Genomic DNA, 14,044 nt, shown 5'->3' with positions numbered 1-14,044 from the left:
GTAATTATTATGACGTGATATAATATCCCATGTGGAAAACCATATATACTCAAAATACTGGAAGATCTCATCCATGTGAACGATGAAACCTAGATCTTTAATACATTCAAATTCAGAAGGTGTCTACCAGAACCAGATTCCCAATGATGATAAACAATATGATGAGAACAGGCAAGAGAGCATGGAATGGAATACCACATGGAATACCATAATGGATAACATGGATATTTTTGTTTTGGCATTTCGAAAGAGTTAAGGCTTTTATACTCTTAAAATAAAAACACATAAAATAATGCAAATCTTCTCAAATACTCGCCATCTAATGTGAATGGGGGTCTCTCGACTATCCTTCAGGAGAAATAAGGATCAGGGAAGTTCGATATCTACCCAATCCTTTTGTTCTTGGGAGATCTGGCTCTCCATTTAGGGGAGATGGCTGTTGGACGTGCATATGGCCGACGGCTATCAAAAGTTTATAAAGGCAGGTAGTAGGGTTCTAGCAGTACAGTAGTAAAATTAACTGGTGAATGTAAATGGCCAAATTAACCTGACATACAATTTTCCCATCTTCTGGAAAACTAATCTCCCTTGTGTATAAATGTTTCGGCCACCTCGAACCACAACAATCATCTATAATATCAATGTGATTGTTTAGAAATCTGAGCTTACATTGATCATGGTGTTTCATATGTATAATGCAGGTAATGGAGGAGCACCAAACAACTCCTAATATGGTATATGAGATTTATGCAAGTGGGACATGGAAGACTAGGATATTATGGTTGAATGGAAGCCAACATAAATCCATCAACTTCTGTTGGTGCCAACATCGGTGGATACAGTCTTCCAGAAAGTCATCTCCTGGGATGTCCACATGCAATAAAAATTCATAGAAAATGGAACCCCTATGTTTTCAGCCAAGAACTGGTCATAAGATAATTGTAAACAGATTGCCTGCCTGGAAAAAATCTACTGCTTCATCATTCAATAGTCGACATGGATCTCAATAGTAGAGGGTGCCTGGTGTAACAAAAGTTAAGAACTACCAGTTGGCAGCCAAGAAGTTTGCAGCATTTGCTTATATTGTCATCTTAGTTAATATTCTTTATTGAATCTTCTATATTACACACACAAAAGTATGGATACACAGATCTCTGGGACGAATACAATTAACTTCAAAATATGTGAAGGCGCTAAAAAGAGACATTTATTGCTATGAGTCACTTTAAAGTGATATTCTCATCTGGACATTCACATTTTATTTAATTAATCTACCATATAGATATTATTCTTCAATTGGATACTATTAAATAAATCTACCTGTGTGAAGATAAGCGTAGGTATTTTCTATAAATGTAGGTATGTTGTCCCTTAGAGAGAGGACTATTATCCTTGGATACAACCACTGCTGTCATTGCGCAAAAAAAAGAATTGTTTTTGCATATAAATGGACGGAAGTTACTGAATGTCCCACAGCTGTTCTGTGGTAATGAACGCTAAATCGAGGAGGCAAGGTGGCTTAATAATGCATCCCTGGCCACTGCTGTAATAGTGTGGATGTGGTCGTATCTAAAGGCAGCTTTCTCTTTTCAAAGGGACAACTACAAATGGCTACATTTATGGGACATTTGTCCCATAGAGAGGACTATTGTTCTTGGATACAACCGCTGCTGTCGGATTGATTGCACAAAAAAAACGAATTGTTTTTGTATATAAAATGAACGGAAGTTACTGAATATTCCGCAGCTGTTCTGTGGTAATGAACGCCAAATCGAGGTGGCAAGGTGGCTCAATAATGCATCCCTGGCCACTGCGGTGATAGTGTGGAGGTGGTCGTATCCAAAGGCATCTTTCTCTTTTCAAAGGGACAACTACAAACGGCTACATTTATGAGACATTATCATCACACAGGTACATAGAATTGAAGAAATGTACTCTATATATTTGGCAGATTAATTAGAATGTAATATGAATGGTGTGAATACCCTTTTAAGAATCTGGAGAGAGAGGCTCTTATCTTTGGATCTATAGTATCAAAAATAATGTTTATGGTATAATATTAAAGACACAAATCTCATCTTTCTATGTGCAATAAAACCAGAAATACAGGCAGTTGAATACATAATTGAGAATGAGAGCTGCAGAGAAAGATCCAATTCCCAAATATGGATTTTACTATGTATTTTTAAAAATGAAAGATTTACATTTATAAAGACAACAGAACCAGGATTCTAGTTATACAGCCCTATGCCTCTCAAAGTGTCTCATCTCAGGCAAAAAGTGACTCTTTCACTTAGTTTGCATATAATACTCAAGGCAATTTTTTATAGGTATCCGGGTCTAAAGCAGTAAATAAAGCTTTGGTAAAATATGGGTCCAGTTACTGGGCTGAGATATGTTCAGAGGTACCTTCTTTATCTGGATATAGTATATACTTCTTTAGCATGTTATATAGACTGAAAGGGGAAGGGGTGAATGAAACAAATCCAACCACTTTTCCAAACATTTCCTCATTGTCTAAGGAATTTCCTCTGTTTCTCCTCTTAGTTTTGGCTCTAGTATCATATTATATGTAACGCTGTAGCCATAAATCCATAAATCAGGATCAAATTCTCTTCAATTGTCTAAGTCTGATATATGTTGACTGTTTTACTAGTAATAAACCCGGTCTGAACTAATGGTAGCATCTATGGAATTAGCATTTCATCATATCTTTCAATTGGCTAGTAAATATAAGGGTAATATAAATGATGCGGGCGGGATGAATTCTTCCGAACATTCGTATAACCAAATCCATCCAAATTAGAGTTCTCATTATGGGCAAGCTACACCTGAAGAAACACACATGAAATCATACAAAAGAATAATATTTATAATATATCACCTTGATAAATGTGATAACTTGCAGTGAAAATGGATCTTTATGTGTTACTTGGCCAAGCAATGAAGAAAGTATTTACAAGATGAAGAGTTCAATATTATAATGGGCAGCCGCAGCTGAAATCCTATCCGCAAGAGCAATTAAGGTTTAAAGTTAGCCCCAAATTGTTCTCTTTCCTAAATGAGGTCAACAAATGTAGCAATATATCTGTGAGGACAACATAACCCTAATGAACTCAACAGTGATCTCCAGAGTCAGTTGTTCAGAGTCGGGTTACACTCACATCCTGTGACCTGTCATCTTGGTCTCAGCAGTAAAAAAGACCGATATTCATTGTTAGACTTAATTATGATCAAGGAGGTGAAGGAATTGGGTATATATTATAAAAAAAATCTACCCAGGACTGTCGTTGAGCCAAAATATTAAACTAAGAGCTATCATCTACATTTAAAACTAATCCCCCTCCCTAAAGGATACCGGTAATTATATGGCAATTAGTTTAAAGGGTTATTTGAGGAATTCCAGAAAATCCTTTGGGGGCTAGGCATGGGTGACAGTAAAAGTGTACTTACCCTGGGCATGACTTAAAAGGGAGGCTCCATGGTGTAAGGAAGCCACTGATTGGCCAAAAAAAGTGCCATGATCCCTGGTACTTCCTACCCAGCTGTTATTGCTGAAGTCCAAAAGTCTTCATATGGGAACTCAGAGCTCTTTTTTGGTACTTCTGCCCTGGCATTCCTTGGGTTTTTCAGGATTCCAGGAAAGAATTTTTTAAGGACTCGTACAGGTTGATTTGGAACATTCAAGCACCTAGAGATACTTATGTAGTGAGTTTACTATTAAGTACTGTAATCTGGCCATAGAAAACAATCATATAGGGCAAATTTTGGTAAACTAAACTGATGGTATAAGGGTGGCATGTGGTTTATTGCCCTGACCTTTTACCGCATCCATAAGCTCCAGTATTTGGCATCCATTGATAGGTGTTGCACTGTTTTTGGCCCAGTTGGAACAATTCCTTTAGCCTCCACCATTTCGGAACAATCAGTGACAATAAGGCGTTGTACTGTCAGCAGAGTTGTCCTGAGGTGGTCTACGACTGTCCTCATGAGAAGAGAGAGCCTAGTAAGCATAGCGTGGCTGAAATAAACGACATTTACTTATTGGTTACTAAGTAGGATAAAGAAATATTTACAACAGAATAGGAATCTGTGGGACAAAGAAGCATTAGCCAAAGCTAAGAGTTGGAAATGGCCAAGACCCCCACGGATGAGCAGAATAAAAGGTCGACATCAACTTTAATTGTTTAATTGGGCACGATGGCTGGACCATATGGGTGGCCATAAGTTTAGGGTCAAAATGGCCTGAGATAGCTGACTCAATGCTAACTTCAGCCAACAACCCATATGTACACTTATCTCTGCCAAACATGCATTAGGTCTCAATGGGGAAAGGATAATTAGCAATCTTTATATGGCAATGAACAGGAGCAAATGTTCATAGGAAAGACCGTTCCTTATTATTGTCTGTTGGTGGAATCTCGGGTTCTGGATTTTCAAATGAATGAAAAGTTTGCATGTGCTAGCGGTACATCTGGTGCTGCTGGAAGGTGATGATATTTATTTGCCTCAAAAAATATTTGTTTGACAATTGCATCTCAGCATAGAGGTGTCTATACATTGGACTCAAGGACATTGGTCCATTCCGCAGTCGCATGCTTCTAGGACGAAGAGACCCTGTGATAACCCACCCCTTCATTGTTACCCAGAAGAGGGTATTCCAGAATTAAAGGAACATCAAAAAGTGAATCCTTGTGACTCTCACCTTCCACTAAGGTATTATGCTAACCATGATAGTTATGGAAACCATATATATTGATGTCCAAAATTTATCTCTGTCAACATATGTTGGGCAAGTATAGATCAGGTATAATTCTCCATCCTTTTGGAGATCTTTTTCTCAGTGGAGATCATCTGCCATGATAATTGGCTTCCTCATCTTTTTCTAGATTAAGGGTCTCATTGAATAGCTATTGTCCAACTGCTATCTAAATATCTTATTTGCATAGAGCCTTTTGACTCTCCATGACTCCGACTTCTGACAACAGATATTGGTGGAGATTTGAATCTGGCAAACAAAAAAATCAAATTACCAATCCTCGTTTCCATAGTGGCTGTGTATTTCCTCCATACTCATGAATTTTTGACCGAGTTAGGGCGTAGAGATGTCATATGAGCCAACATTTACCCTAAAGCTCTGCACATTGGAGCCCTTTTGGGTTTTCCTTTGAATCTTTCTTTAAATAAACTACGGTAGAGGATATAGAGAGTATCAATCTCTTGAGCAACACCTAATATAATCATTATAAGTTTGACTATTCTTTGACATTTATTAGTTTAACAGTAATGGGAGATTTTTGGAAAGGGGTGGTATGACTCAATGGTTCCTTAAATTAGGACAATTGTTAATCTGTACAAAATTAAAGGCCAGTTCTTCACACTTCTCTGTTTCATTTCCAGCTCTGTCCTCGGAGGTGTGTAGGAGAAAGGTGCTGAAGTCGTGAGGATTAAAGGTTAACAAGCCCAAGAAAAACAATATGGAAACCTCACTTTAACATACAGCAATCTTCTACAGGTTCAGGATTTGTTTGGTAAGAGAAGTCAAATGTAATAATTCAACAAGAGAAAAGTGCAATAGGAAACAGAATAAAAGAATTAGTATGAGTATGATATGGAGTCCCACAAGGGATATTGGTTGAAACCTTGGAAGCAGCATAATGGGAAAAGGATATAGTTGAGAAAGGTAAAATGAAGACATAAAATATGACTAGACACTGGAAAATAAAACAGACAATTATATTCTTTAGAAGGAAGGTCGTGCCAGACGGAGGAAAAAAAAAAAAAGAAAATTAGAAGGCTGAAAATAATAAAGTTTGGAGTCACAAAAATGAGCAGAGGATATTTGTATTGGCCTGGGATTGTGGAACAATGCACATTAGCTGAAAGTAAGCAGAGGGAAATTAATGAGGGTGAGAGTATATTTTATTGACGGATAATTAATTTCAGAATATATTCTGTACTGTAGATAGCGAGGGCTCGGAGCTGAGGCATTGTCGAGGCGAGATCTGGATAAAGACTCTCAAGAAAACGCATTATTTATAGATTTAATTACATGAACAGCTGAAAAGAAAATTAAAGCTAAGGTTTTGTACGGCAGAGGTTCGTAGGATAATTTTTCTTGTTCCAAGTAATTGAACATGTATAGTGATCGGCTGTCTTTTACATTTCTACGTCTCTGTCTGATGTAAGTCATTTGGCATTGTAAGTGAAACGGGTAAATAAGAAAAGGTGGGATTCAAAGAATTTACAAATAACTTACTCCATGCCGTACAGTTCAGAAATTATTACAAAATGGTAAAGACTTTTATCACGGCATATAAGATTGTGTGGCTTTATGCTTATATGTACTATATTTTGTTAATAATAATAATACTTTATTATCCCGAACGGGAACTTAAAGTGTCACATCCGCAATACACTGATCAACAAAAACATCACATATTTAAAACTCACATAAAAACCACAAACACCATTGAAGGGAAAGAAAACACAGGTACATATAAATATACATTACACCGAAATGGGTGAAGTTGGGAGGCTAATATGGATCATCATAAATATAATTAAGATTTTATTCCAAATTTATCTTACCCACTTAGGACTCTAAGGCCAGATGCCAATGGAAAAATGTTAAACTAGACATTTTCAGTTAGTGTAACTCATCTGATTTAGATCCGACTTCAGTTCTAGTACTATTCAGTTATGGGTCCAATTTTCGTTTACAGCTTTCACAGTTCTGAGCCACAAATTTTTTTTTCCCCGTGAAAAACATACCATGCAAAAACAATACTGCACATAGCCCTCGGGAACTTGCACATGTGTGCTCATCACTGAGAACAGCCGGCTGGGCGATAGCAGTGACTAGCGTGCATGCGCGAGAGTTGTCGAGAACCAGGTGACATCAACCGACACTCAGGAGCTGTGGAAGCACGCAGTAGGTGTGCATGATTATAAACAGCCAGAACATATTTACATAGTACAAAAGAGGAGGGTAGATGGGTGGAGTCAAACCCTCTACCCTGAAACACCACAAGATACAAAACCAAAGTACAATTAGTGATTCAAATATAGCAAAACATAACTTTTAATAGAAAAATAGTAAAAATGTATCAATCTAAGAACCAGCGACAAACTAACCAGTAGCACAGGCACCCTGATACCACATCAATTGATCACCAATAAATCCACATACCTGGTGGACTATGTCCAATGTTGCTGATACATGTTCAGGAGGCTAGGAGTGCAAGTCTATGGCAATGCACACTAGTGGAAAATGTGGATGAGATACGGAATAAAAATCAGGTAGAATAGGATAAAAGAGACAGGATGGTGGGGTGCATTGTATGTGAGCTCCAAGATACAGAGGAACAACTGATGCTGGGCAGAAACCTAAGCCACCCCTATGATTATGACAGGAGCCTGGGTTGCCTCACCTCAGTGCTGCAGCCCTAACTGACTGCCACCCTGACTGGAACCTGTCCCTTGCACGGGCAGACTGTCCCTAGGCTAAGAAACCAAAGAGACGCTTAATCACCTTGGTAAGTTTAAGTGTCCTAAAGTTATAATTGCATATAGTGACACATGGCAGATTTAAAAAATTTCTCTGGGTCCTTAAGGTGAAAATGAGCTGGGTCCTTAAGGGGTTAATGGTATTTTTTTTTTGTGAAATGTATTTTTAAAAAAATACTTATATTCCTTTTAATACTCCTAAAACATTGTGAGTAATTTATTAAGATTGGCATTTTAAACACCCGTTTTAATATTGCCCCCCACCACCACTCACCCATATCTACTAGTAGATCAGGTGCAAACCCTGCCAGTTCAGACCTGAGACCAAGTCTGGTCTGTCAGAGTTTTCTGCTGTAGTCTCTACCAGTTTTCTGGTGGAGACTATAGTAAACATGATGGGCCAGGTGTTCACGCCTCTGCATGCGCTCAGTCTGTCCCGCTTCTCACCCCGAAATATCCAAAGTTGTGTTTGGGTCTGAGAAACCAGGAACCTGGTGGGGAGGGGGAGATTTATGCGCCTTCTCCACCAGACAACCGGCAGAGAAGTTATATTGAATTCCCCATTATTTTTTAAGACTCTGTATTGTGTTAAACTACCTACACACAAAAATGTGCAATATTGGACCACAAACAACGGACCCATAGTGTGTGCTTTCCACTCGGGAGAAGAGGGCTGTCACAAACATGGAACTGGTCCAAAATTTGTAACGTGGCTGTGGAAACCAGTAAGTCCATTTAAATAGATGAGGTTTCGTGCTATGCGTTGAAGCCACAGCTACACGGCCCAAATCTATGTTCATGGGCATGTAGCATTATAGTAATTTCACCTATAAACAGGGCGTTACCTGTTGGGAAGGTGTCTCTGAATGCTACAATACGGCCATTAGTATCAGACTGCACAGAAACCCACTTCTGCATTAGGAAGGAATCCACTTGACAATGTATTTATGACTTGCCGCAGCAGTACACAGACGGAGACCACTGATGCCAGTGATCTGCTCCATCAATTATGCAAATAAATGGGCACATCTCTGTTGCAGCCATGTAAACAAGTTTCAGTACGGAGAACAAGAGCTTATTGTTGGACGTGGCAGCTGCAAGATGTAGTTATTCAGGGGTAAGACACTGATGCTTATTTACTAAGGGTCGCGAATCGCACTTTCGTCGGACTATTCGCGGTTTTCGCCATTTATGCAGCTTTGATAGGTATTTAACAGGGGTTTGCGCTGGGATTGTGTCGCATGCGATTGGATTGTGGAGCGGCTGCGCTGGCTGTCATGCAAAATAAATCGGAGGTGTGCTGACTGATTCGGCCTGAGCGCGGGATTTAACTATCAAATTGCGTTGCAAGACAATGCAATTACATGCACCGGGAAGAAGAAGGTGAACTCCGTCGGACCTGAGCGGGGAAGCGACACATGCAGGATATTGGGAGCACGATCTTAGTGAATCGCGGCACAGTGCATTATAGTCAGACAATACACTTTTATGAACTCTGCGGGACCCGGTAAGTAAATGTGCTACACTAAGTCCACCTGGGTCATCCGGCTTAGTGCTATCTGTCCCCACCCCTGTACAATTCCTGTACTGCTGGTAATGTATTCCTGGCTGCCATGAGAAAAAAAAAAAACTCTGAGTTCATCTAAAGTTTACTGAACAATGACATATACAGAGCTAATTTGTAATACATCCAACAACAACCTCAATAAAAGTTCCCATTCCAATGTCAAACAACAACCTGAGTTATACAAGAAATTAATCAGGACGCGACTACTGCACGACTCCATTTCTCCAACATTGGACTGGATACAATGAAAGCATTAGCACATGGAGTAATCACAGCTACGACTTTACAAGCAACGCTTCATTGTTAATCATAAAAGCTATACAAATACAATATAATATTCCAGGCAAGGATATGAGGAGAGCTTTTATATGCCCTGTAAAAATCTTTAAAATATGCAGAATAGATCAATCAAGCTTCATTTTTATATAAGACTTGTCAAATAGGCTCCGTGATAAACATCGCCCAGTAACCCCTCACTATCGTAATGGAAGCAGTGACTGAATCCTCAGCCCTTGTATTTGCTCATGTGGTTCTCATGGGACCAGGCATCTATGTACAGAATTTGTGTGTAAAACTTGAATAAATGAAATAACTACATAAACCAGGGACACTTACTCATAGATCCAGGCACTGTGACTGTGGTAATCTACTTACATTGGTTATCCGTGGTCTCCTTCCTTCTAAAATCAACTTTTAAAATTATGCTAATGAAATTGGTGTAGAAACACTGATAACTCTCCCCAATAGTTTGCTGTGCTTGGTACAGATGTACTTGACTATCTCCTAAATGTCCTCAACCTTATTAAATACATTTGGGATAACCTAAAATTAAGAATTTAATGGGAACCTGTCATCCACAGTAGGCAGAATAAACGTTGCTCACCGCCTACTTTGCCTTTGTTGAAAAGTTCAGTGCAGACGTCCCAGCTTAATTCTGTCTTCTCCCACCAGTACATTCATTCCCCAAACTTTTTCTGCCTTTGTCTATGTTAGGCACATACCAGTGGCCGGGGCTATGTCCACAATCACTTGGCACTGCCCAACACGGGGTGTGTGAAATGATGTTAAGATCTGCAGTTTCCCACACACTACCCACTGCTTAATACACCAAGCAAAGTAAAGGGACAGCATTATGGTAAGGACAGTAAGTGGACAAGGAGAGGACTTCCTATGTGCTCAGGCCAGAATTTGAAGAGACACAGAGCTGTCAAAAGAAGGAGGCGTGGGAAAATTTGATTCTTCTCTTCGGAAGTTGACTCATGTCTACTCATTTGCAAAAATGGCTGTAATTAAGGTACAGTGCATCAGTGGCAGATAATTAGGTGATATGGAGAGGACTTTTAACCCTTTATCAGTAGGTATTACTGGTGTAAGGGGTAAAATTCTGGTGACAGGTCTTCCATAAAGGGGTGTTCCCACGAACAAAAGTTAGGCCCAATCCATAGATCATGAAAATGAGGGGAAGATGACGGCACTCACCGGTTCCAAAAGCAGGAAAAGCGTCCTTTATTGGTGGGGAAGCATGCAGGGGGGTAAACAGACAGGTTCCGGCAACGGGGCCGTTTCACGCACTGTGGCGCTTTCTCAAGCTGTTCGGTGAGTGCCGTCATCTTTCTCTATGTTTATGTATGGATATCCTCTTTTATACATTGATTGAGCACCGCTGGAAAGTCCTGCCGTGATCACCCCTGCCCCTGGAGAGTCGGGCACGCGTTGGGCTGTCGGCGGTATCGTTGGGGCTGTGCCCGCCAGAGACTTTTTTCTATTTAATAATGAAAATGAGGGGTCTGATGGGGTCCATGCTCGGTGATCTCTGTCAGTTCCATAGAGATTAATGGAGCAGACCCTCTCGTTTTAGTGATCTGTGGGGGTCTCAGCACTGGATAGGGACAGGGCCTAACTTTTGTTTGTGGGAAAACCCCTTCAAGAAGACCATCCCATTCTCATCCCATACCAGTGTCTTCCTTCAAACGCATATACTGTGAAATCTATCTATCTATCTATCTATCTAAATAGTGAAGAGGCTTTCTCAAGCTTGAGAAAGGTGTAGATTTACACAGAAACGGTGCCTTTGATGGAATAAAGGTTCACCCCTTTCAACACATCCTAGAGTGCTGCCTCTACACTATTAATATTCGGGACCCATGCCAAGGGATCATCGGCTACTGCACCCATTGTTAGCTGTGCTGCTCTGGACTTTCCATATCTATCTATCTATCTATCTATCTATCTATCTATCTATCTATCTATCTATCTATCTATCATGCCCAGAAGCTTGCTGTCCCCCTTGCTCGATATGTAAACCTGCTTTTAATGTCAAATAACACAGCAACAAGAAACCAGAAATACACACAGTGAAACGCCTGTGCACATCTTTGCTTTAGTTGTGTGGTTTTGTGGGTCGAGAATCGGAGCTGTGACTTTGCATTCCTGTGTTTGAATTTTGCCTCAAATTCAAAGGATTCCCAGAAATGGAGGTTGAAAATGACATCAGCCAAAACCCCTGAAATAGTAAATGTGCTGATTTGCAAGGCAATTTAACATGCTTAGACAGAAGGTTCACAAATGTCTTTGGCTGGAGATATGTGGTTTGTGGGGAAGCAGCGATTGTATATTTCACAGAACCTGGGGATTTATTTCCCTACTTACAACACGTTGTACGGTCAGTGGAGGGGCTATGCCCACAGCAGTTTATCATTACAGGGGTCATTATCAGTTTCAACAGCATACCACACTTTGACAGCACAAGTCAGTAGTCATTTAGTTTTGGTTAAGATGTATAGAAATTAAGGGAACATCTAAATAACAAAAAACTAATTAGTCTTGCCTTTACTGGGATGAACACACTTTGATACATTTCTGGTCCACTCCCAGCACCTATTATCACTATAATATAATGTGAATAACACCAGTATAATATAGTGTCCCCTAGGTAACAGCTAAATGCTCCACAATGTGCCCCCTGCATATATAGATAATACACTGAGACCCCACAATATATTATAAAATATACTACTGTATACGTCCCCCTTATTAATTCATATTGAATGCTGGCATATTCTTATTAATTTAGATAGCAGAGCACCCCCAGTATATATGTATCCCCAGCACATGCCCCAACTGTATATATGTAGCCCTAGGCTCTCAGCACATGCCCCTCAATATATAGGTAGCCACCATATGTGCCCAGCAGTGTAAAGGTAGCCCCCATACGTGCCCCATCAGTACACAGGTTGACCCCACATTTACCAAGAAGTATACAGGTAGCACCGACAGGTGCCCAGCAGTATACAAGTAACCCCCACACATGCCCCAGTATACAGGTAGCTCCCACATGTGCCCAGTGATATATATATGAAGCCCCCACATGTGCCCTGCAGTATATAGGTAGCCTCCACATGTCCCCTGCAGTATACAGGTATCCCTCACACATGCCCAGCAGTATACAGGTATCCCCCACACATGATCCATCAGTATATAGTAGCCCCTACATGTGCTGCAGCAGTATATAGTAGCCCCCACACATTCCCAGCAGTATATAGGTAGCCTTCAAATGTGCCCAACACTATGCAGGAAGCCCCCACACTTGCCTAGCAGTATACAGGTAGCCCCCACACATGCCCAACAGTATGCAGGTAGCCTCACACCTGTCCAGTAGTATACAGGTAGCCCCCACATGTGCACTGCAGTACACAGGTAACGCCCAGACATGCCCAGCAGTATACAGGTAGCCCTCCATGTGCCCAAACAGTATATAGTAGCCCCTACAAGTGCCCCAACAGTATATAGTAACCTCTACATGTGCCTCAGCAGCATATAGCAGCCCACACACGTGCCCAGCAGTATACAGGTTGCTGCCACATGTGCCCCAGCAGTATATAGTAGCCCCTATACGTGCTGCAGCAGTATATAGTAGCCCCCACACCTCCACAGCAGTATACAGATAGCCCCCACATGTGCATCAGCTGTATATAGCAGCCCACAAACGTGCCCAGCATTATACAGGTAGCCCCCACATGTTCCCCAAGCAGTACATAATAGCCCAACACAATGGCCCAGCAGCATACAGGTACCCCCCACAGTATATAGTAGTCCACACGCGTACCCAGTATATAACGGGTTTCCCAGCATTATATTGCAGTCCCCACACATGCCAAGCAGTATATAGAAGCCTCCACACATGTGCCCCAGCAGTAGATAGAAGCTAGCACACATGTTACCCAGCAGTATATAGCAGCCCCCACACATGCCCAGAAATACATAGAACCCCCTACACATGCCAAGCAGTATATAAAAGCCTCCCAGCCCTAGGCCCACAGAAGCCCTATGAGCCCAAAGCAACCGCTCCCCTGCCACAGTTTATCTCATCCCCGCCCTGTACAATGACCTTTATATAGATAACACTGCCCATCATTACATCACTACTGACAATAGATGATGTCACAGCTTATCTCCAACCCCTCCTGTACAATGACTTCTATGTAGATTACGCTGACCCATCATTACATCACTACTGACAACAGATAATGTCACAGCTTATCTCCTCCTCCCTGTACAATTACCTCTATATATAGATAACACTGACCCATCATTACATCATTACTGACAATAGATGATGCCACAGCTTATCTCCTCCCCCTCCCTGTACAATGACCTCTATATAGATAACACTGACCCATCATTACACCACTACTGACAATAGATGATGTCACTGCTTATCTCCTCCTCCCTTTACAATGACCTCTATATAGATAACACTGACCCATCATTACATCACTACTGACAATAGATGATGTCACTGCTTATCTCCTCCTCCCTGTACAATGACCTCTATATAGATAACACTGACCCATCATTACATCATTACTAACAATAGATGATGTCACAGCTTATCTCCTCCCCCTCCCTGTACAATGACCTCTATATAGATAACACTGATCCATCATTACATCAATACTGACAATAGAT

At 40.7% G+C, this 14,044-nt stretch overlaps 1 long non-coding RNA gene across 1 annotated transcript; it reads left to right on the top strand.

The window, feature by feature from the left end:
* The first annotated feature begins 5,404 nt into the window (after positions 1–5,404).
* Positions 5,405–6,089, top strand: LOC140120439 (uncharacterized). The gene is made up of 3 exons (XR_011853791.1): positions 5,405–5,531; positions 5,748–5,885; positions 5,966–6,089. It is a non-coding gene; the product is annotated as an uncharacterized lncRNA (long non-coding RNA).
* The last annotated feature ends 7,955 nt before the right edge of the window (positions 6,090–14,044 follow it).

Source organism: Engystomops pustulosus, chromosome 3, assembly GCF_040894005.1.
Source record: "Engystomops pustulosus chromosome 3, aEngPut4.maternal, whole genome shotgun sequence".
NCBI classification, from domain to species: domain Eukaryota; kingdom Metazoa; phylum Chordata; class Amphibia; order Anura; family Leptodactylidae; genus Engystomops; species Engystomops pustulosus.
Note: the sequence above shows the minus strand (reverse complement) of the source record. Positions and strands in the feature narration are given on the sequence as shown.